The following is a 15836-nucleotide window of genomic DNA, read 5'->3' on the forward strand; positions in this document are numbered from 1 at the left end:
TTTGGGTGCCGATTCCGGAGAGAGAAAAACAAAGCTAGGTGGTTCTGAATGGTTTCGCCTCGCTTTTCTCTTTCCCTCCTCTCTTCACTCCGCTCCATCTATCTCTTTCCCACTCCGAGTCCTCTTTACATCTCGACAGTGAAGTGATGCGCTATGAATATAGCGTACCTACAGATTGTTTTATTTCATTTTATTTTTTCTTTGGGGCATATCTTTACCGGAATTTTCAAATTCATTACGACTAATGGACATTCAAATGTCTACCGTCATTTTCTTACATTTTTTAAAGTAAATAGGAATAACTGTATTTATAAACAAAAGTTCCATTACTGTTCTTTTTTGTAATTTTGTTATTTTTCCTTATTTTGAAACATTTTCAGTACCAATTTTTCGCGTGTTTATGAAACAAACGCGTTTTTTTTATATCTATTGAAATAAGCAATATTTATGTGACGATTAAAGTCAATAAATGAAACATTAACACATATGTGAGAAAACAGTCTGATACTCCAAGCATACTGCTTCTATTATTTGGAATCCCTAATATCAGGTATATGGTGATATATAAATAACCTCGAAAGGATACAAACAAATATACATTTGATAAAATCCACATTTAATTTTTCTTTTTTAATGCAATTCAAACTCTAGAGTAGGGGAGACCGAGGAGGGTTATAACAATTTTTACATTACCAACTATATCTCAGCCAAAAATAGCTCTGCCTCTATGAATTTTAAATTTCAACATTAACAATTTTACACACTATAAAATCTTGAAAAAAAATACGTAAAAATAATCAGGGTCAATGAAAAAACTGAAACAACTCCCCGCGTTACAACTCTCCTAGTACCAAAGGTTGAAAGTTGAAAGGTTGAAGTAAGTTGTAACAGTTAAATATTTGGGGATTATAAATAAAGAAACTTAATTAAAACTATACTATTTTTTAATAAAATAAACTTAAAAATAAAAATACACGTAAAATAAATTAAACTGCTGTAATCAACCGTTGGTATATTATGTTTATCACTAAAAATAAATCGGTTAAGGTTTATCTTATAGTCATAATAAATTAGTGACATCGTTCATAATGGTTAGTTTTAGGTAAAATATTTTTTGTAATTTTTTTGAACATTTTCAATAAACTCTGCAGTACAATTTAGTGCTCCAATTTTTATCAAATTTTCTAGTAGAGTCGGAGTTCCTCATTATAACAGATTGTATGTTTTTTTTTTTTTATAAAGCGAAAGAGTGAAATGTAGTTAATATTGAATGATGATGCGGCATTTTTGAGACTCTGCCTCCTTAAGTCACCTTAAGTTTTGTTAGCCATACCCCAATATCACTTTTTTTTTTTACATATTGATTAAGCATTCTGAAAAACAATCAACAATTTCGTGTTAAAATTCACACCACAAAACATTACAGCCGAGAAAATAGATTAAAGAGGCCAAAAAATCACGCCATGTTTGGAAAAAATGTCTCTTAACTTCAAAACTAGTGACGAGTTATAAAAAACAATATCACGCTTTGAAATTTGAATAATTAGTGTATATTAAAAATAATGTCACGTCGGCGTTTTTTTTTTTTTTAATAAAAATAAATATTTGAGTTCTTATGATTTAACGAAATAACAACAAGCCATCAATGTATTAGTCAAAAACTTGCTTTTTGTTTTTTTTTCGTTCAGATGTCGTATACACCCAACCAGTCCCTGTAGACTGCTGTTGCTTACTTCATCATGTGGCGCATTAAAAACACAATAAATGCGCGATGTTGCCAGTTTTCCATCAATCACAGAGTTCTTGAAATTGCCATTGTTTCAACTCTCCTCTGTTACATCCCTCCTCGGTATCCCCTAAAGAAGAGTGATTGCTGATCAATTATTCATATTTAAACTTGTGAACAATATCATAGATTTTCTTATACTTACAAATTCTTGAAAAATATATTGTACCTAACAGAACAAGATTCCATTGTGGATACCCAATATAAATTCGAGAAAGAATAATTTTTTCTATTGAGCAAGTCATTATTACAATATCGTTCACTCCGGTCAAGCAGACATGTTTCATCTCTCAATCAGTTTAATAAAATTGAAAGTTTATATGCTAAGCTGAAGAAAGACACTAGCCTTTAAGAACAGTTTCGAGATAGGGGTGAGCGTTTTAATTGTACGTACGTTTAAATTGTAATATGACAACTTTCAAAGTAATATGTGGAGCAACCAGTATAACTTTATGTTATTTCTAGAAAGGTAAACTTACTTTACAGACAATATGATAAATTGGATGATAATATAGGTCCATTTAAATACCGCCATCAGTAATTTAATTATATTTTGCGTTGAAAAAACATTTACACTGTCACATATTTACTATACCTTGCCTAAAGCCATTGTGTAATGTAGGCAATTTAGAAAAGTAAACGCAATTCCCAAAATATATTTATTCAACGTCCCAAACGCATTAATGTTTAATTTACCTTTATTGTATAGGAGTTAAAAATTTAATGAGAATCGGGAAAGGGGTTTATACGGTTTACATAAGATTGTTAGATTCGCATCACAATATTCTTATATGGTTTTATTCAACAAATTTACATATTTTTAATTAAGAAAAAGTAAGCCCTTAAACACACATTAATTTGCATTTTTATAAAAATAATGTTTATTTATGTAAAAATATTCTCAATCCTATCCTCCATCCATTTCAAGAATGCGGTTTGTAATTCTTGTTAATAAGTAAAAATAATCGAGTAGAAATTTTCATAACATTTGAAATAATATGTTTGTTTGTAATAAATACTGATTTCTACCTTCTAGTTAGTTTGGGCGCAATTGGCAGAGTATTGAACGTTGCAAATCAAATTTCGTAAGCCTTATAAATTCCTAGAATATTGTATTCCCTTTTTAATTTTTTTCCTTCCGTTATACAGCCAAAAAGTAGCTTTTTGTCAAAAATCACAAAATAAACTATTTTTTTTCCAAAGTGCAAATACCTTTTACAAATATTTTTTGTACATAATATTGTATTTCGCACATCAATGAGATATATATATAAAAAAACACAATTAAAGAATTGAAAAACTAAACTTGAATTTACAAAATATTATATTTATCTAAAACTACAAAATAAAGATAACTTTTAAGAAAAAAAAAGAGAAAGGAGGACTCAAAAAGTAATAATTAATTTATATGGTTTCACAAAAGAATGAGAATTATAATAGTAATAGAAAATTGGAATAGCGAATTAAGCTCTCAAGGACAAAATCTATTTTCAAAAGAGAGTTTCACTACTGGATCTACCTTAGGGGTGGGTGATTAGAGTGAGAGAATCCTTGATGGTTTTTCAAATATTTGAGAAGTTTCTTTCAATTTTATTTTTTCATCTACTTCAAATGCTTTTTCATTGTATTGTTTTTTATTTTATATGTTAATAAAATAAAACATGCTATGAATTTTTTTATGATGTTTTTGTTCTGTATAATATATATGGTGATTTGTATATTGTAAAAGTATTATGCGTATATTCGTCCCTACTTAACACAAGATTTTATTTCCATGAAGTCGGGATTTGTGTCTCAATAAATGTTACATAAATACATGGCGAATAAAATAAATAATGAACGTTGAAAATACGCTATGTAATTAACGGTATTAACATAAAACATTTAGTTATTACTAAGAACGTAAGTACTTACTGGTGTATTTTTCATTACCTCTTTCCATATCCCCTCTATCTTACCTGTTGACAAGCATCTTTATAGGAGCTTGGTGAAAACACAAATTCAATTAAATAGTTGCACTGAAATGTTTCATCAGTAGTTCCTTATACTCGTATGATAGAAATTGCAACTGAAATACGTCTCCTAAATCAGAGTTTTTATATATATATTTTTTTTTTTTTTTTTTTTATCAATATTCCTACAGAGATGAGGTAGGATAGAAGAGAGTTTTTATAGCCTAGAGCATGTAGCCGATTAAATATCGCGTATGTTTTTATTTTTTTTTCGTATTCTCCAATAACTTTGGAATAATTTGATATATAGAAATTAACCGTAAAAAATATATTTCAGTGTGAAAAACGATATAATGTTTTAAAGGTTTTGTCAAGCTATAATATACAGCCCTAATTTTCATTTTCCATAGCCATTTGGAATACGCATCTCAGATATAAAACCCCCGGTATGCCATATATACAACTAGAATAGAAAATGTTCAAAACAAATTTATAAAGTACCTAAAATACAAAACCGGTATTTCTTATGTATCAACTCTCGCTGCCTCCACCTACCATGGAATCACTTCTCTATAGTACCACAGTGTGTGCGGACCGACTACTGCTTCACAAAATTATGACAGGAATAGTTGACTGTACAGAACTACTACAGAATTTGTAGGCGGTACCACCTGTTTCATGTACCAATAAGTTAAAAATCGTATGTTAAAAATCCTATTTTTCGTAGGACTTTTTCAGTGTACAATACAAAATTTAAAGACATGGACTACATGAACATCACTGTCAGATTTAAAATTAACACTAAAAATGCATTTTGTAACTTAGCAGACATTATAATAATAAATATGTACATCTCCCTTCCCCTTCCTATCCCCTCTTCATGCATCCTCGTCCTAATCCAACCCAATTTACAAGACCTTACTGTTCTTTTAAAAAAAAACTTAGATTATTAAAAAATATATACGAGTACATGAAAATAACATTTTTATATGTATAAACTTATATGTATTTCTATAACATGTAATATATTTTCTTTACTTTGTATACTTTGTGGAAATCTGTTATTGGTTCTGAGTTTAAACAGTATATATGTTTGTTTACTATAAATATGTATGTAGAACTGTTTGTTTCCCAAATAAAGTTAAAAAAAAAAACACAATATCTAGAGATATAAGTAAAATCCAAGTGTGGATATGCTATACATGGGTTTTCTGCTTGAAAAATAATTTAAACACTGTTTTAAGTAATAAAATAAATAAAAAAACTTTGTTTTTAACCACTAATTTTCATTTTTCACCGACCGGTTTCAAAGCAAACAAGTTTCTTTGTCAAGGTTTACGTAACTAATGAATTGATTCCTTTTTATTTTATTTCTATCATGAATAACCACAAAGTTAGTGCTTCAAATACAACAATATTTGAGTTTGTCCAAATGTTCATAGACAAAAGACTGGATTTCACCCCCTTGGTGGTCATTAAGATTAAAAAATTACAACAGGGATGGAGAATACCTTAAATAAGGGAATATGGAAGTCAAGGCATTTACAGGGCTTATGACCTGTCATTGGCTCTTTAACTTCACTAAAATCAACAGATGGAAGAATTGAAGAAATATGGATGTTCAAACATAGGCAAAATGGTGAATGTTACACAGTGTGTAAAGTGGCCACTTAAACCAGCCAATGACAGGTCATAAGCCCTGTAAATGCCTTGACTTCCATATTCCCTTATTAAAGGTATTCTCTATCCCTGTTGTAATTTGTTAAACTTCAAATATAAACTTTAAATGTTTTAAGTATTTAAATGTATCAAATCTGAAAATATGACTTTTGCAAATAACTGCTATTTTGCTGATGAGGACAATATAGTTCACATACTGAAACAGAGATATGGAACATTTAAGAAAAGTGAACATTTTTAAAAATTTGTATTTATTTAAATTTCTTTGTTTTTTTACAATATACATAAGAGGTAAAACAGAGCATACAAAAAAAGGTAATTATATAGCAATGAAATACATTTAAACAGTAAAAATAGTAAGCGAAAAATCCCACAAAGGCATGGCCTGTTTGTGAGTATACAAGAAATGTTTATGAATGTTTTTATTATATATTTTTATCGTAATTAAAAAAGAAAATACAAAATGTTTTTAAAAAAACATAAAAATATTCCCTATTATTAAAGGTCAATATAATATATCATAGAAAAAAGAGTTAACATCTTCAATTTGAATCCAGGATAGTGCGTGTTTTTAAAAAGAAGGAAGATTTTGAATGTTTGGGATCAATGAAATTTTATCAGTAAAAAAAGAATTAAAATATTTTGGGCCTATAAAATATGCATGTCTTTACAATGTGGTATTTCTAACACACAATTCCTTCTTTAACTTGATCTATTTGAATTACTTGTAAATACATTTTGGTTCTTTAATGTACACAATATTAAACAATATTTTTGTCTTATATCTAAAAGTTTAACTTCTTGGAACAATCGGAAAGAGAGAAAGGTGCGATTCTTGTGAAGCATTATTTTTAAGATAAATTTTTGATCAGTTTTTAATGTTCTTATATGGTTGTTATAAGCTCCCTTAATCCAATTATTTCATAGGAAAGCAATGGCTGTACAAGTGCATAATATACCATTTCAATAGTATTTAGCTTGGCGTAAATACTTAACCGTTTCAGCACAAAGGTTATATATCTCAGTTTATTAACAATTATTTCAAGATGATTAGTCCATTTAAGTTGAAGTTAATGATTACTCCCAGGTATTTAATGCACCTTTCAGACATTATTTTTTAACATTTATTACATAATGTCAAGATTACAATGTTTATTACAAAATATTAAATTAAGAGACGAAGAAGGGGAAGATAATTTTGAGTTATAAAATATAATAAACAGTGTTTTATTACAATTAAGCGAGAGCAGATTTCGATCTTACCACTCCTTGATAATAATTATACATATACTGTTTTTTTTTAAGTATTATCTCAGGTATCACTTTGTACAATTATTGCAGTTTTATCTGCGTAAGAAACTAATTTACCAAGGACAGCTATATTACAAAGATCATTAATATAAATAAGAAACAACAAAGGGGCATGAACCGTTCCTTGTGGGACTCCGTGTATAACAGTCTTCGTATTACTAACATTAATTTCGATCCTAGTCTATCTGCTAAGTAACAAGGATGTAGAGGCATTTACAGAGCTTACGAGCTCCTATTTCTAGGTGTAAGTGGCCATTTTACACACTGAGCAAAATTCACCATTATTATTCCTATGCTTGAATATTCGTATTTCTTTATTTTTCCAACTGATATTTTTTTGTAAAGTTAAAAATCTTTAACCCTTATTGGTATGGGAGAAATTCATCTGGTTGAATTATTTCAGTCACATAAAAAAAAAACAAATCAAATAATTAAGGAAATGTGGATTTTAAAACAATAGCAAATCGGTGAATATTACAAAGTGTGTTAAATGGCTACTAAAACCGATCAATGACCGATCATAAGCCCTGCAAATGCTTAAATTTCCATGTTTGCTGCTCAAAATATTTTTCTCTCTTGATTACAATATTTACAGTTATTTCACTTTATGTATTTATTCATATATTTAGAACATTACAGAAAAAAGACCCAAGTCATTCTAAATACAATAATAGATCACAAATTACCGTAGATAGTTATGTTAACAAAATGTAAAAAGAAAAATTAAAAGTTAGAAAGTGCTTTCCTAAGGGAAGGCCCACTGTCGTGAAATATGTCGACATCCGAGGCGATGCGATTAAGTAGCAAGATTGCTCTACCAAGTTATGTTAGTTAGTTATGTGTGTGTGTGTGAAATATAACAAGAACCCGAGTCAAGTGTATTCGACTCCGTAGCTGGAAATCGAGTGAAACTAATTCTGCCACGTAGTGTAGTGGTTGGCACGTTTGCCTAGCATGCTTGAAATCCCATGTTCGATTTCTAGCAGGGTCGAAGCGAAATATTTGTTTTTAAGTTGTTTTTACACTGCAAATCTTCAATTTCCTTTAACTGGGGCTGGAAGCATGATTATCTTACCTTCCTTATGACGAAAACGATATATATACACTTCAATTGGAATTACAATGCATTGCGTCATACACCACTGGTAGGGTGGGTCGATAATTTTTTTTCTGAATTTCGAAGTGAAAGGAGTCTAAAAAGTCGCCTTCTAGATTACTGGGAATGCAAATATAAAAAAAAAAATATTTGATACTATTTTTGGCCCTCAACCAGAGCTTGAAGTTTTTGAAAAAGTCTATTTTTTGCGCTAAACCGGCTGTCATTCCGTATTTAAGTAAGAAAATCAGTCCAATTAAATTTTATAATGTGCATTAAACCTTATTAAATAAGCATCTAAGGGCATGATTTGCACTTTGTTTTTTAATAAATGGGTAGCATTGTTTTAATGAGCCATTGTTTTCGTTAATATTCGCCGGGCCGTCAACGGAATCAGTTGCGCGAAGTGTAAACTTTTTGCATTTCGGTAGTTTTAAAACGTGTTCGAATCTGTAATGTGATTAAGTTATATCTTTACTAACAAAATAATAATTTTATCAATATAGATAGATAACAGAATGTTCAGACAGTGATAAAATTCAAACCTCGGTTGAGGGCCAAAAGTAGTATGGAATATTTTTTTGAATAATTTTTACGTTAAATGTGATCCAAAACGCAACTTTTTAGACCCCTTTCACTTTCATGTCTAATAAAATAAAAAACTTTATTCATCATCAGCCCACTCTAACCACTGAGTGCGGATAGGGAAATAATGATGATAAATCCCCAGGAAGTGAAAACAAGCCTTGTCTACAAACATTTGGTCAAACTCGAACTATTGTTTAAGTCCAATATATATATCTTTCGAAATACAACTCAGTTGGGAGTTTCGCCCTTAACACTCTAAAACCTGCATTAATTTTGACAATTATAAAAAATATTCAATACGAGAGATTTATTTGTTTTTTTTTCCTTATAGTAATGACGTTGTTGTTACATTAGTTTAAACATACATTAGGTTTTAAACGATGTTTTTCATTAGTATGCAAAATACATACAAGTTACAAATATCTACTTAAATCTATTTTACCAAATAACAAATAACAATTTTAACGAAAACATATACATAACGTTTCGTGACGAAATTATTTTAAGTATGCACTTCGTCACGCGGGTTGCACTTGCAACACCCAGCCATTTTTTTTTCTAAGGCAAGAAATTTGAGCTATCCGAGAACGGGTAGTCGACACGTTTCTTTTAGGTCGGAGTTTGTGAACCAAACGAGAGCGGTCCTCGGACGCTGCACAAAACCTTTTATATTTAAAGAACCCAATTATGGGTGAGCTTATTTAAATCAGTATTTCAACTTCTGATAATCACCATTGCAATATAACGTTTATTATATTTGTATTTTTAACAGGTTCCTTATTCTACCTTAACCTTTTTTAGAACATTTTCTGTCGCAAATGTAGAAGTGCGGCGTTTAAGAGGTTATTTTTGATATTAAATAATACTAGAATTTCATTTTCAATTTCAACGATTATGCTAGACTCGTTTAACCGTTTCGTTGCTTTTAGTTTGGCAAACATGTTACATATATTTAAAATATTTTGACATTGACGCCACGATTATCAGCTTTCACGAGGTTTACTGATGGTTTGAAAGACAAAAATGGGCGAGCCGTGAAACAATATCTACTTTTTTTTCAAGTTGAACAACCCTGCATGATAATTAATTCAAACGAGTTGCAAAATTAAGTTTTTGGACCAATTTACAACAAAAATATTTAAGTAGTTTAAATTTTGTCAGCCTCGTGGTGTAGTGGTCAGCACATTGGCCTACCATACAAGAAGTCTCGGGTCTTTCCTGATATAGTTGACATTAAATACTTATTTAAAAAGACGCTTTTACGCTAGAATATTTCATAGTCTGTGGACTGGCACCTGAAGCGTTATACTGATCTTACCTTCATGCAACAAAAATGATCAAGATACGCTGCAATTGGTTTACAAATGCAGTTCCCTATGCACCACAAGGTGCGGAAAGGGAATGCGGATGATGATGATGAGTTTCAATTCAGGATTCATCGTTCTTGCGTAAACAGAAAAAATGGATTTACAATTAAACATCCGAATAAAATCGAATAATACCGAATAAAACGGACAAAATAGACGTCATAAAGAAGATTGTCAGCAATTAAAAAACAAAAACGTGTTTATTATTTAATTTAGTTTGGGAAAAATAAAATAACGTAGTGTTTATTTTGACATAAATGCGGACTTAATGGGTTACCTCAGCTAGAATTTGATTTTGATTTCGATATTCAGCTAAATATGATAGCTTTCGAGTACTGTTTAAACACAACCCGTATTCAGAACTGCTCGCGAATTTAACGAGACTTGTGGGTGTCCTTCGCCTGAAGTTTCCATCGATATCAACTCGGTCGCCGTTTGGACGACAGCGCTCATTATGCGGAAATCTCCCCTTTTTAAATATGTCAAATAAATTCAGCACTATCTTGTTTTAGTGTACGGCAGATAAACCCACGGCCCTACTTGCTAACCCACCTCCAGCGGAATTTTCTCCAGCAATCTCTAGTTAAACGACAAGTAAAAAGGAAAACCAGTGAATAAGAATAGATCTACCCGTTATCGTGCATACTTGCAGAATTTGATTTTACTACATGTTTAAACTGAGTTAAACTAAGTAATCTAATAACCATATATTACAGAAATAAAACGCAAACGAATCGTTGTTAATGTGTATAAATATACCTACTGAATTTATCAACGCAATAAATAATAAAATTAATGCATATAAACATTGTTTTATTTCAACAAGATTATTATAAAAACAACAATAATTTTTAATAACCCAATAACAGTCTACACATAATCTGATTTATATTCAAAATAGTATTTGAAACAATATTAAAAATAATTTGAAAATTCGCTGTCTTTTTGCTTATTATAACGATATTTATAAATAAAAATAAAACCGTACCAGAAAAATAAAATATGTATTTAAACCGAACGAATAGGGGTGGAAAAATATTTTGGTAAAAATAATTTTTAATTTGAGTTGTATTCTTCCCTGGGAAAACCGTTCCGAGAAAAATATATATTACAATTCCAGTTTCGTTTTTGTTTTATTCATTTTTCTATAAAGAATTATATTTTTTTTACTTTTTATCTAATTATAAAATGAACAATTGATTTTTAGTTTAAATATCTATTTTAAAAAAATCTCAACTAGGCGTAGTAAGCTTGGATGACCATATTTTTAGGTTAATTGAATTTCCATCTATGAATATATTTTTTACTTTCTGCTTGAATTTGGAGTATTTGGATATGTCCCGAACATTTTTAATACTATTAAAGGATATGCATGTAGGTAGATGTATTTTAAACATCTTATGTTTTCTTTATGTGTAAGTTGTTAAATTAATTTTGTAAATACATTTATTTAAATATCATTTATCTGAAATACGTTTTTATCGTTATTTTTATGATAAACTACAATTATTTTAAAAAGAATTCATATTTATTTTTCGATATTAGCGTAATATAATAATTTTGATGGCACTGAGTGAGTAATATTGATCGTTTTAGTTAATATTATAATATTGCAATTTACTATGCAGTTAATAAAAATAATGTACACAAAGCGTTAAGGATTTAAGTTGGTATTTAAAAGAGACATTTGAAATGCTAAATAATTTATTTTGGTGGAAAGTAAAAACAATTCATACAATTTTATTACATTGATGTTCAGAGTGAACATAAATGTTTTACCTTAAATATTTCATTCTTGTATTTGGTAAAAAGTGTGGTATCATCTGCAAATCTGAGGTTGTTGATTAGTCAACCACCAATTTTGAATTTTCCTTTCCAGCCTTCTAGTGCTTTTGTCATTATGTACTCCCCGTACAAGTTCAATAGAGATAGAGACAGAATACATCCTTGACAGACTCCCTTTTCTGTGCTGAAACTTGCTGACATGGAGTTGCCCACGTTCACTTTAGCTGTGTTGTTCACAAATTAATTTTAATTAGTGATATAAAGTGAGTTGTAACTCCCATATCTCTAAGGGTTTTCCATAAGCACTTCCACCGCACGCAGTCAAATGCCTTCTTGTAGTCTTTAAAACACATGAAGATTGGGGTATTAAATTCTCTGCTTTTTTTCGATAACCTTTCGTAAATTCATTGTCTGTTTACGAGTGACTTTACCGCTTAAAAATCTTATTTCTTCAGCTAGAATCTGTAAGTCAGTAAAATTATTTTAGACTTTTCTTGATTATGTATGTAAAGCATTATTTTACTTGTGGGGGATATGAGAAACAATGTGAGATAATTATCATATTTTCTTGTACGTCCATTTTTATGCAGAAGAATAAATAAAGTCAGTCCACTCTTTAGGTCATAAACCGCTCCTCTATATTTTGTTGCGGATAATATGCAAAATCTCTTTCTTTTTTGGGTCCAAGTGCCTTTAAACTTCAGCTGGTATTTCATCTGGCCCGGGGGCCTTGTTATTCTTGAGTTTTCTAATTTCTATTTTTACTTCCTCTATCATAATGTTAGGCTTCATTCCATCAATATCCCAATTTGTTTCTGCTAGTGTTTCCGTTCTTGCATCCTTGTATAAATTTTTACAATAATCTTTCCAGGTTTCCTTAACCTTATCAAGTTCAGTGTTAAAGTGACCAATTTTATCTTCCATAGCGCATGATTTGAGTATAAACTCTCTTGCTTATTGTTTAAATTTGGTTCGCATTTCTTTAGCATTCGCTGCTCTTCAATAAATTTCTAAGTCTTTTTTTCTAAATCTATAAGCCAAGGATTGTGTTTTTTATTAGTAAGGTTGGGACTATTAAGAACCCGCAACCCCAGTTTTACAGCTAGCTGTTTAACTAACTACGCTACGGCGCATTTAAAAAAAATAAAATATTTCCTACTAGTTAATTAGTTTTTTTAAAATTATTAGCTGATTTAAAAAAAATAAAGTGACCTTTCAAGACAGCGTGCTGTTTAATTATGTATTTAATAATTCAATTAACTATTTCTTAAATTTTAAGGAATAAACATTTTCAAAAACTTTCAATTATTCTACAAATTTCTTACCCTTTCATTCCTTTATTTGCAGCTTAGGGAGCATATTACACAGTAACTCTACTAATGCAATTAAAAGCACTCTTTTAAAATAAAAATTTGTATCGACTTTATCGAGAAACCAACCTTAGACCTCACACAAAATATTTAAATACTTTTTTAAACACGATAAAAATCTGATTAAATTATTTTATGAGAAAAAGCCTTAAAAAAAATCCTGCTGAGTATCGAAATTCAAGATTGATAGATTCTTTATTTCAAATTTAAACAAAGCCGAGAAATTTTCGCAACTTTAACGAACAAAAAGATTTTGCGTAGTATTTGTATATTCAATATAATATTCTCTTTGCGTTTTATTCCAGTTGCTGGCTTAGAACAAAGTAGCCTTACGAAAACATTAACCGTCGCAAATTCAGTTGTTGAACATTTCTTACTTCACTAGTATTGGCCTATACAGAAATATATGCAGACTAGATGTTACTTAAGGAAACTTAGGTGGAATGTTTGCTGTTACTCTAATTTAAACTTTCCATTGTTATATCTTTGCTCTACTTAAATAATGCAAACAAATTTATCAGGTAATTACAAACTTGAACAATAATAGCTTATTTTGAATCATGCGCTACAAATTGGGTACTTGTGTTTTACAAGAACTTTTTTTATCAAGTATCTATTAAGAGGTTTCGAAAGAAATTGAATTGGTTTTGCTGAAGCAAAAATGTTTTATAAAATCTATTGTAAGAAAAACCTTATCGGTGGGTATCTTGTTAATTTGAAACTCTTTGAAAACCTATATTATTAGTTTCTGTGGAAAAGATTTTTCTCAATTACTTTTTAAATTATTCATTTCAAAGCAAAATGAATAATTTGTTTGCAACTGAAACGCTTTAATGTATTTTTTTGGTGAATCAGTGCGTTTTAGTTGGTACAACACACAATTATTTTTTTTGTTACAGACTTCATTATAGAATTGTTGTATTTTTGAGATTTATAAAATGTTGTTATAAATTGAAATTTATTTGCAGATATTGTTTTTATTGAAAACATTTATTCTAATACTTACTCATGGAAATAAAATATGCAATCAATATAGAAAAGATGAAAGCAATTTCTTGACGAAGGTGTAAAAAATATATTTAAAACATGGTAACGAAAAATAATATTCGAGAAAGTAAGTTTGGTCATGTGAAATAAATGGATCATAAAAGTTTATATTTCAATGGTTAATGTACGCAGGACAAAATCAGCCAAGAAAGACTTGACATAATTTTTCTTTTTTACTTTTATTCACAAAAAATAACAAAAGTCGTTTAAAAAAATGTAGAATAATGTTAGACACTAGGACTATATAATAATATAGACGTTTGTGTCATTTTATTTTATCTGACTACTTCTACGGGGAAATATCAAGATGTTAACAGGACGCGAGAAGTACTCGTAGATACATGTAAAAATATGGAGTGATAAGTACAGTGTAACATTTACCATTTTTCCTATGCATAAAATTCATTTTTTTCTCAATTCCTATAAGTTAAGCTACTACCTAAAAACATTACATAATAAATAATTCATTAAATTAATCTTCACGTCCTTTTCTAAATATATTTCAATTGTGATTTATATGATATTCTTTCTTATTCTTTCTTTCATTACTCGGTTATATTAATTTTAAAAAAATCTAGATAGAACCGCCAATGATTCTTATTTAGGATAAGTGCTTATTATAAAGTAGTAACTGACTGATAATGAAAAAAGTAAAATTAAATTTAGAGAAATAAAACTTATACTTTATTTTTTGATACACTCACTTTATTTTTACCAACTAGTTTCGGTAACCAACTGTTACCTTCTTCAGGGTATTTTTATAACAAATAAGTTATAAATAATAAGTTATTAAAATACCCTGAAGAAAGAGTGTATCAAAAAACAAAGTATAAGTTTTATTTCTCCAAATTTAACTATAAATGATATACAAAGTCATTGCAGAAAATATTAAAAATACGAAAAAAGTAGTTTATACAAATTTTTACTCATCAAAAAATTGTTTGAAAAACGTTTTCTTTCATTATGCATTAAAACATTATTTGGAAAGAAGGATGCCAGCTTTTTATGTTCACTGAGGCATTTTAATATTATGTATTATGAAGAAAGAAATTTTACAAAGAAAACTCTCTCCGTCTTAGGACGAGAAAGGTTACACTCGGTAATGTAAACTCGTTGGGAGAGTTGCGTACAGCACAATTTTGCATGCTTTGGCTTATAGTTAAAAGTTCTCAAACTAAGGGCTTAGAAAATATTGCAGAGCGGTTATATGAATAAGCTTAAAAGTTTCAGTCTATCTTTACCGAACGAAACAGATTTTATAAAAATTTTGAACACACATCTAACTTTTAATTTAGACTTCTTATCTTTTTTTTATTTCAAATCCAGCATTCATTATCATTTTATTTTCGTTACATAATAGAAACAATTATTTTTGAAGTAAGATTTTTTATTATTTTATATTCGACGAGTAAAATTTACTTGTTAAAACAGTTGAAACCGGAAATTGGTTAAGTTTCCTAAAAGGAAGAATCTCGAAATCTCAGAATCGTGGTAATCTATAAGTGCAAAAGCACTAACTTATTTGTTCATACAGATTATGACATATTATTTAGCTTGACAAAAGTTTTAATTTAGATAACGGCAAACTTATTGGCATAGGAAATATGGAGGCTTCTACGTTGTTTTTTCCTCCACATATCCAAAAATCAAAGACCGAGGGTTTTTTGGTTAGTTTTGATGGTATAAATAAAATCCAATTTTATAATGGCTTTCGACTTTCCATTAACTGGGTTAATGATTATTTTGGGCATTATAAAATTAACTATAGAGTTGTTACTCACTGTGTAAAGTAATCAAAATCATCCAGTGAATAGTCATTTAGGTTTTTAAATATAAAATTGATTTACATAGATT

The sequence above is a fragment of the Micrasema longulum genome, unplaced genomic scaffold, assembly GCF_059751315.1.
Source record: "Micrasema longulum isolate JH-2025_06_02 unplaced genomic scaffold, ASM5975131v1 h1tg001731l, whole genome shotgun sequence".
In the NCBI taxonomy this organism is placed as follows: domain Eukaryota; kingdom Metazoa; phylum Arthropoda; class Insecta; order Trichoptera; family Brachycentridae; genus Micrasema; species Micrasema longulum.